This window comes from Budorcas taxicolor, chromosome 18 (assembly GCF_023091745.1).
Source record: "Budorcas taxicolor isolate Tak-1 chromosome 18, Takin1.1, whole genome shotgun sequence".
Taxonomy (NCBI): Eukaryota; Metazoa; Chordata; class Mammalia; order Artiodactyla; family Bovidae; genus Budorcas; species Budorcas taxicolor.
The window spans coordinates 40979863-40989080 of record NC_068927.1 but is presented as its reverse complement, the minus strand read 5'-3'; positions in this window follow the sequence as shown (position 1 = coordinate 40989080).

The following is a 9218-nucleotide window of genomic DNA, read 5'->3' as shown; positions in this document are numbered from 1 at the left end:
GGTCGCTTTTTTCCTCTCTTACAGATGGGAGCTAACAATTCCAGCCTCACTCCTTTGAACTGTATCCTGAAAAACTGGGATAGATTTGATCCCCAGAGCTAAAGAAGACACACCTGGTCTTCCTATGTGATACTGCATGGCCGCAGTACCCACTGGAGGACGGCGAACAGTAGCCAGTTGGAGGGTCTCTTAAGTATAATACTGTTTTACAATTAGACCCGTTCTGAAAAAATCGAGGGAAAAGTGATCTTAAAAGATAGATTTCTCACTCAGTCAGCTCCAGATATCCACCGTAAGCTATTAAAACGGGCTTCCTTGGTAGCTCAGAGGTTAAAGCATCTGCCTGGAATGCGGGAGACCCGGGTTCAATCCCTGGGTTGGGAAGATCCCCTGGAGAAGGAAATGGCAACCCACTCCAGTACTCTTGCCTGGAGAATCCCATGGAGGGAGAAGCCTGGTAGGTTACAGTCCATGGGGTCACAAAGAGTTGGACACGACTGAGCAGCTTCACCTCACTTTATGGACCAAATCAGTCTTTAGATAATCTGTTACAACTGGCTCAGACAGTCTATTATGGTAGGGAATATGAGGAAAAGAAAGAAAGGCAGAGAAAGACAAAGGAACAGGTGGAAGCCCTTGCAATAGCTATGAAAAGCATTCTTAAACAGCCTGAGAAAAATGCCCAGAGGGACCCAGGTGAAAAGGGATGGGCTTGGTATTATTGTGGAAAGGAGAGGCACCTCAAGCGGGACTGCCCTCAGGCATCTAAGCCGCCCCCAGCTCCATGTCCAGTCTGCAAAGGACCACACTGGAAGAGAGACTACCCCCAGAGGCATAGGTCTCAGGGGTCAGACTCTCGAGACAATCAGGACTGAAGATGCTCAGGGGTCCCCACACAAGCTCCCATCCTAACCTGAGGAACACCGAATATTAATAACTATGGGGGGCCAATCTGTTGATTTCTTTTTAGACACTGGGGCAACTTACTCCGTGCTTACTGAAGCCCCTGGCCCACTTTCTTCCCGATCTGCTTCTGTAATGGGACTGTCTGAACGAGCCAAAAGATACTTTTTCTGTAAGTTGTGACTGGGACTCTGTGCTATTTTCACACAAGTTTCTGATCATGCCAGAGTCTCCCTCACCCCTTTTGGGGAGGGATATACTGAGCAAGGTCCATGCCTCTGTTTTCATGAATATGGAGCCCTCCCTTTCTCTCCCTTTAGTTGAACAAAATGTAAATCCTAGAGTATGGGCTGATGGAAAATCTGTGGGTCGAGCACAAAATGCTATTCCTGTAGTTGTCAAGATCAAAGACCCACACTTACTTCCACATAAGAAGCAGTATCCACTGAAACCTGAGGTTAAGGAAGGGTTAAAACTCATCATCAAAAATTTAAAGGAGCAGGGACTATTAGTTCCCTGTAACAGTCCATTCAACACTCCTATTTTGGGTATAAAGAAATCAAATGGTAAATGGAGAATAGTTCAAGATTTACGAATAATAAATGAGGTTGTAGTTCCTTTACACCCCATGGTGCCTAATCCTTATACTCTATTGTCTGAAATTCCTGAACAAGTCAAATATTTCTCAGTAATTGATTTGAAACATGCCTTCTATTCAGTGCCTTTGGCGGAGGAAAGTCAATTTCTATTTGTCTTTGAAGACCATACACAGCCAGCTTCTCAGTTAACCTGGACAGTTTTGCCCCAGGGACTTCATGACAGTCCTCACTTATTTGGACAAAGTTTGTAACGGGATCTACAAAATTTTAATAGCTCTGAAGTGGTGGTGTTACAATATGTAGATGATATTTTGCTCTGTGCTGAGACAGAAGAAGCTTGTTCACGAGCCTCAGAAGATTTCTTAAACTTTCTGGCAGGCTGCGGTTACAAGGCATCAAGAGAAAAGGCTCAGCTTTGTCAGCAATCTGTCAGATCAGTTCAGTTCAGTTCAGTCACTCAGTCGTGTCCAACTCTTTGCGACCCCATGAATCGCAGCACGCCAGGCCTCCCTGTCCATCACCAACTCCCAGAGTTCACTCAGACTCACATCCATCGAGTCAGTGATGCCATCCAGCCATCTCATCCTTGGTCATCCCCTTCTCCTCCTGCCCCCAATCCCTCCCAGCATCAGAGTCTTTTCCAATGAGTCAACTCTTCGCATGAGGTGGCCAAAGTACTGGAGTTTCAGCTTTAGCATCATTCCTTCCAAAAAAATCCCAGGGCTGATCTCCTTCAGAATGGACAGGTTGGATCTCCCTGCAGTCCAAGGGACTCTCAAGAGTCTTCTCCAACACCACAGTTCAAAAGCATCAATTCTTTGGTGCTCAGCCTTCTTCACAGTCCAACTCTCACATCCATACATGACCACTGGAAAAACATAGCCTTGACTAGACGGACCTTAGTCGGCAAAGTAATGTCTCTGCTTTTGAATATGCTATCGAGGTTGGTCATAACTTTCCTTCCAAGGAGTAAGCACCTTTTAATTTCATGGCTGCAGTCACCATCTGCAGTGATTTTGGAGCCCACAAAAATAAAGTCTGACACTGTTTCCACTGTCTCCCCATCTATTTCCCATGAAGTGATGGGACCGGATGCCATGATCTTGGTTTTCTGAATGTTGAGCTTGAAGCCAACTTTTTCACTCTCCTCTTTCACTTTCATCAAGAGGCTTTTTAGTTCCTCTTCACTTTCTGCCATAAGGGTGGTGTCATCTGCATATCTGAGGTGATTGATATTTCTCCCAGAAATCTTGAGTCCAGCTTGTGTTTCTTCCAGCCCAGAGTTTCTCATGATGTACTCTGCATAGAAGTTAAATAAGCAGGGTGACAATATACAGCCTTGACGGACTCCTTTTCCTATTTGGAACCAGTCTGTTGTTCCATGTCCAGTTCTAACTGCTGCTTTCTGACCTGCATACAGACTTCTCAAGAGGCAGGTTAGGTGGTCTGGTATTCCCATCTCTTTCAGAATTTTCCACAGTTTATTGTGATCCACACAGACAAAGGTTTTGGCATAGTCAAAGCAGAAGTAGATGTTTTTCTGGAACTCTCTTGCTTTTTCCATGATCTAGCAGATGTTGGCAATTGGATTTCTGGTTCCTCTGCCTTTTCTAAAACCAGCTTGAACATCAGGAAGTTCACGCTTCACGTATTGCTGAAGCCTGGCTTGGAGAATTTTGAGCACTACTCGCATGTGAGATGAGTGCAATTGTGCAGTAATTTGAGCATTCTTTGGCATTGCCTTTCTTTGGTACTGGAATGAAAACTGACGTTTTCCAGTCCTGTGGCCACTGCTGAGTTTTCCAAATTTGCTGGCATATTGAGTGCAGCACTTTCATAGCATCATCTTTCAGGATTTGAAATAGCTCAATTGGAATTCCATCACCTCCACTAGCTTTGTTCGTAGTGATGCTTTCCAAGGCCCACTTGACTTCACATTCCAAGACGTCTGGCTCTAGATTAGTGATCACATCATCATGGTTATCTGGGTCATTAAGATCTTTTTTGTACAGTTCTTCTGTGTATTCTTGCCACCTCTTCTTAATATCTTCTGCTTCTGTTAGGTCCAGACCAATTCTGTCCTTTATCAAGCCCATCTTTGCATGAAATGTTCCCTTGCTATCTCTAATTTTCTTGAAGAGATCTCTAGTCTTTCCCATTCTGTTCTTTTCCTCTATTTCTTTGCATTGATCGCTGAAGAAGGCTTTCTTATCTCTTCTTGCTATTCTTTGGAACTCTGCATTCAGATGCTTATCTTTCCTTTTCTCCTTTGCTTTTCGCCTCTCTTCTTTTCACAGCTATTTGTAAGGCCTCCCCAGACAGCCATTTTGCCTTTTTTCATTTCTTTTCCATGGGGATGGTCTTGATCCCTGTCTCCTGTACAATGTCACGAACCTCATTCCATAGTTCATCAGGCATTCTATCTATCAGATCTAGGCCCTTAAATCTATTTCTCACTTCCACTGTATAACCATAGGGGATTTGATTTAGGTCATACCTGAATGGTCTAGTGGTTTTCCCTACTTTCTTCAATTGGAGTCTGAATTTGGCAATAAGGAGTTCATGATCTGAGCCACAGTCAGCTCCTGGTCTTGTTTTTGCTGACTGTTTAGAGCTTCTCCATCTCTGGCTGCAAAGAATATAATCAATCTGATTTTGGTGTTGACCATCTGGTGATGTCCATGTATAGACTCTTCTCTTGTGTTGTTGGAAGAGGGTGTTTGCTATGACCAGTGCATTTTCTTTGCAAAACTCTATTAGTCTTTGCCCTGCTTCATTCTGTATTTCAAGGCCAAATTTGCCTGTTACTCCAGGTGTTTCTTGACTTCCTACTTTTGCATTCCAGTCCCCTATAATGAAAAGGACATCTTTTTTGGGTGTTATTTCTAAAAGGTCTTGTAAGTCTTCATAGAACCCTTCAAATTCAGCTTCTTCAGCGTTACTGGGTGGGGCATAGACTTGGATAACTGTGATATTGAATGGTTTGCCTTGGAGACGAACAGAGATCATTCTGTTGTTTTGAGATTGCATCCAAGTACTGCATTTCGGACTCTTTTGTTGACCATGATGGCTACTCTATATCTTCTGAGGCATTCCTGCCTGCAGTAGTAGATAAAATGGTCATCTGAGTTAAATTCACCCATTCCAGTCCATTTTAGTTGGCTGATTCCTAGAATGTCGATGTTCACTCTTGCCATCTCCTGTTTGACCACTTCCAATTTGCCTTGATTCATGGACCTGACATTCCAGGTTCCTATGCAATATTGCTCTTTACAGCATTGGACCTTGCTTGTATCACCAGTCACATCCACAGCTGGGTATTGTTTTTGCTTTGGCGCCATCCCTTCATTCTTTCTGGAGTTATTTCTCCAGTGATCTCCAGTAGCATATTGGGCACCTACTGACCTGGGGAGTTCCTCTTTCATAGATTAGGGGAACAATATCTGAGTATAACATACTGGTTTTTCAAGTAGGTTCTGAGCCATTAGGCAGAACTGACTTGAAGACAGAATCTGGGGTAAATGCATAGTACATTAACATAGCTTAAGACAAACATTTCCATAAGAAAAATGCATTGGTTAACTCAATATTTGAGAATAGTTAACTTTAGGTGAAACCAGGTGTCATTATGGCAACACAGTATTCTAAGAGAAACCTCCTTTTAAATTTGTATAGAAGGAAAAAAATATTGGTAGTTTGTTTTCTCCTGCCGCTTAAGAGAGATAAAAATGTCTGACACTTGCAGCCTATTTCCTCCGTTTGGAGACCCCTGGCCTTCCTGCCTGTTACCCTCTCATTCAGATGGCACCACTGACTCAATGGACCTGAGTTTGGGTAAACTCTGGGAGTTGGTGATGGATAGGGAGGCCTGGCATGCTGCGGTCCCTGGGGTCACAAAGAGTCGGACATGACTGAGTGACCGAACTGAACTGATGTTGACAATATCCTATCCAACAGAGAATACCAATAAGGGACATAGAAAATGTTTGGAAAAAAAAGAACAAATAAATATGAAGACACAAAAAAACAAAACTTACAGGATGGAGATAGAACAATCCCTAGAGGAAAATTTTTAGCTATAAATGCCAATACACACAAAAAAACTCACATCTATAAACTAAATCTCCACCTTAATTAACAGGGAGGGGGTGTGGAGGGAAAGCACACAAAACTCAGAGAAAGCAGCAAGGAAAAAACAATAAAAATGAGAGTGGAAATTGTGGACATGGAGAATGGGGAACGGGGGAAGAAAATAAAATCAAATTTCATTCTTTGAAAAGATCAACAAAAGTGACAAAGTTTTAGCTAGCCTAATTGAGAAGAGAGAAGACTAAAATCACTAAAATCAGAAATGAAAGAAGGAGTTTTTATAAGAGAATATCATGAACAACCATATGCCAACAAATTACAGAGCAAACAAACTATCAGAATCAACTGAACAAGAAACAGAAAGTCTCAAAAAGCCTAAGACAAGAGACTGGATTAGTAAGTTAAAATTTCCACCAAAGAAAATCCCAAGCCCAGATGGCTCAACTGGTGAATTTCACAAAACATTTAAAGAATTTATGAATGTTCTCAAACTCTTTCAAAATACAGGAAAGGAGGAAACACTTCTCAATTTTTTTCTATGAGGCCAGTATTATTCTAATATAAAAACCAGAAAGACATGTTTACCAAAAAACCCTACATACCAATATTGCTTATGAATATAGATGCAAAAGCCTCAACAGATACTAGTCAACTGAATGCAGTAACATATAAAAAGAACTATACACTAAAACCAAGTGGGAATTATCCTAGGAATGCAAGGTTCACTTTACATTGGGAGATCAATTAATTTAATGCACCATATTAATAGAATAAAGAACAATAATCATTTGATCACCTCAATAGGTACAAGGGGGGAGAAAGCACTTGACAAAAATCTGAAAACCTTTCATGATTAAAAGTAGTTAGTAACCTAAAAATAGAAGGAAACGTCCTTAAACTGAATCAAAGAGCATCTATGAAAAACCCACAGCTAATCATAATGGTGAAGGAATGAATACTTTCCCCGCCAAGATCAGGAACAAGATAAGGATGTCCATTACCCTTTTATTCAATAATATATTGAAAGTTCTATCCAGGTCAATTGAGCAAGAAAGAAATGATATAGAGATTGAAAATAAGTGTTAGTCACTCAGTTGTGTCCGACTCTTTGTGACCCCATGGACTGTAGCCTACCACGCTCCTCCATCCATGGGATTCTCCAGGCAAAAATACTGGAGTGGGTAGCCATTCCCTTCTCCAGGGGATCTTCCCAAAGCAGGGATCAAACCCGTGTTTCCTGCATAGCAGGCAGATTTTTTACCATCTGAGCCACCAGGAAGCCAAAAAGATTGAAAAGGAAGAAGCACAATGATCTCTATTTGAAGATAACATGGTCTTATGTAGAGAAAACCCTAAGGAATTCACTTAAAAAATATTAGAACCAATAATGGAGTTTAGCACGGTTGTAGGCTACAAATGAATAAACAAATACCACATCTACTCCTACACATTAGCGAACAATCCGAAAGCAAAATTCAAAAACCAAACTAATTTACAATAGCATCAGAAATAAAGTACTTAGTAATAAATTTAACAAAGGTGTAAAATCTATTCATTGAAAAGCATAAAAATATTGAAAGAATTAAAAATCTAAATAAATGGAAAAATATCTATGCTTATTGATCAGAAGACTTAATATTATTTAAAGGGTATTGTTAATACTCCCCAAGCTGATTTACAGATTCAAAGTAACTCCTATCAAAATACCAGGTTGGTTGTTTTTTGTTTGTTTTTTTTTTGCATAAATTGACAAGCTGATGCTAAAATAGCACAGGAAAAAACAATAGTTCTGATTTCAAAATTTACTGGAGCTACAGAAATTAAGATAATGTTGTAGTGGTATGAAGACAGACAACTAGATCAACGGAATAGAAAGCCCCCTAAAAAACCTACACATAAACGGTGACATGATCTTTGAAACGGTGCGAAGACCGTTCAACAAGGAAAGAGTAATTTTTCAATAAGTTGTGCTAGGGTAATTTGACATCAATATATAAAAGAATGAAGTTGGACCTCTACCTCATACCACATACAGAACAAAAATGAACTCAAATAGATCATAGGCCTTGAAGTCAGAGCTGAGAGCATAAAACTCTTAGAAGAAAGCATAGAAGCAAGTCTTCATGATTTTTGGTTAGGCAGTGGTTTCTTAGGTATGACATTAAAAGCACATGCAACTAGAGAAAGAAAGATATGTCAAGCTTAATTAAAATTAAACACTTGTGTTTCAAAGGACACTATCCCAACAAAAAACTGAAAAAACAGAGTAAAAGGAGGTGCCAGGCCTCATTGATGGAAGATTTGTCACTGGATTTGTCAGGGGGTACCAATTCCTTCTCCCACAGGACAGAGGCCCATGTCTTGTCTGGGCATATCAGGATGTATTTCAGAGAGTGTTAACACGTTACAGCTCTGTTCAGAAGTGGTCTTGATGCTGAAATTCTGAAAGAGGAGTGTGAGACCTCACACCTACATGTGTGTCAGCAAGCAAGTCCCTTCACAAGGCAGAGTTCTCTGGTTGTCTCGTTCACTGCTGTGTCCCCAGCACCAGGCACCCAGTCAAGGCTGGCTGAGTTTTTACTTTTGGCTGAGTCACTGAACTCGGAACAGATCCTGGCTCTGCCTAATGCTATCTGGGTGGCCAGGGCTGGTCATCTCACCTCTTTGAACTTCACCATCTCACTGACCTTCAGGAGTTTTGAGGATGAAGCCAGAGATCAAGCCCTGAGCCTTTGGAGTGGGAGAACTGACTCCAAGACCCTAGACTACCAGAGAACTAACCCTAGTGGGTATCAAATAGTCAGAATTCATACAAAGAAAACCACTTGAATAAAAGACCAGGCATCACCCAACAACCAGTAGCACCCCATGCCTCATCTAGACAACAAACAAAACAAAAACACAAACCCAATCATAAGCAGACAGGATTACCATCTCACTCAGCCTTGCCCATCAGAGGAAAAACAAACAAACAAAAACTCAGCACAAATCTCACAAAAACTCAGCACAAAACTCAGTTTACACAAACCACTGGACCAACCTTAGGGGGCAGAAACCAAAACGAAGAAAGAATTCAACCTTGAAGCCTGGGAAAAGGAGACCTCAAACATAAAAAGTTAAAAAAAAATAATGAAAAGGCAGAGAAATACTACACAAATGAAGGAACAAACTAGAAACACAGAAGTCCAAATAAATGAAGAGGAAATAGGCAAACTACCTGAAAAAGAATTCAGAATAATGATAGTAAAGATGATCAAAAACTTTGAAAGTAAAATGGAGAAAATGCAAGAATCAATTAACAAAGACCTAGAAGAATTAAAGAATAAACATGCAAACAACACAATTATTGAAATTAAAAATACTCTAGAAGGAATCAACAGCAGAATATCTGAAGTAGAAGAACAAATCAGTGAGCTGGAAGATAAAATGGTGGAAATAACTTCTGAAGATCAAAATAAAGTAAAAAGAATGAAAAGAACTGAGGATAGTCTCAGAGACCCCTGGGACAATATTAAACACACCAACACTCGAATAATAGGGGTCCCAGAAGAAGAAGAGAAAAACAAAAGAGTATGATAAAATTTTGAAGAGATTATAGTTGAAAAATTTCCCAACACGGAAAAGGAA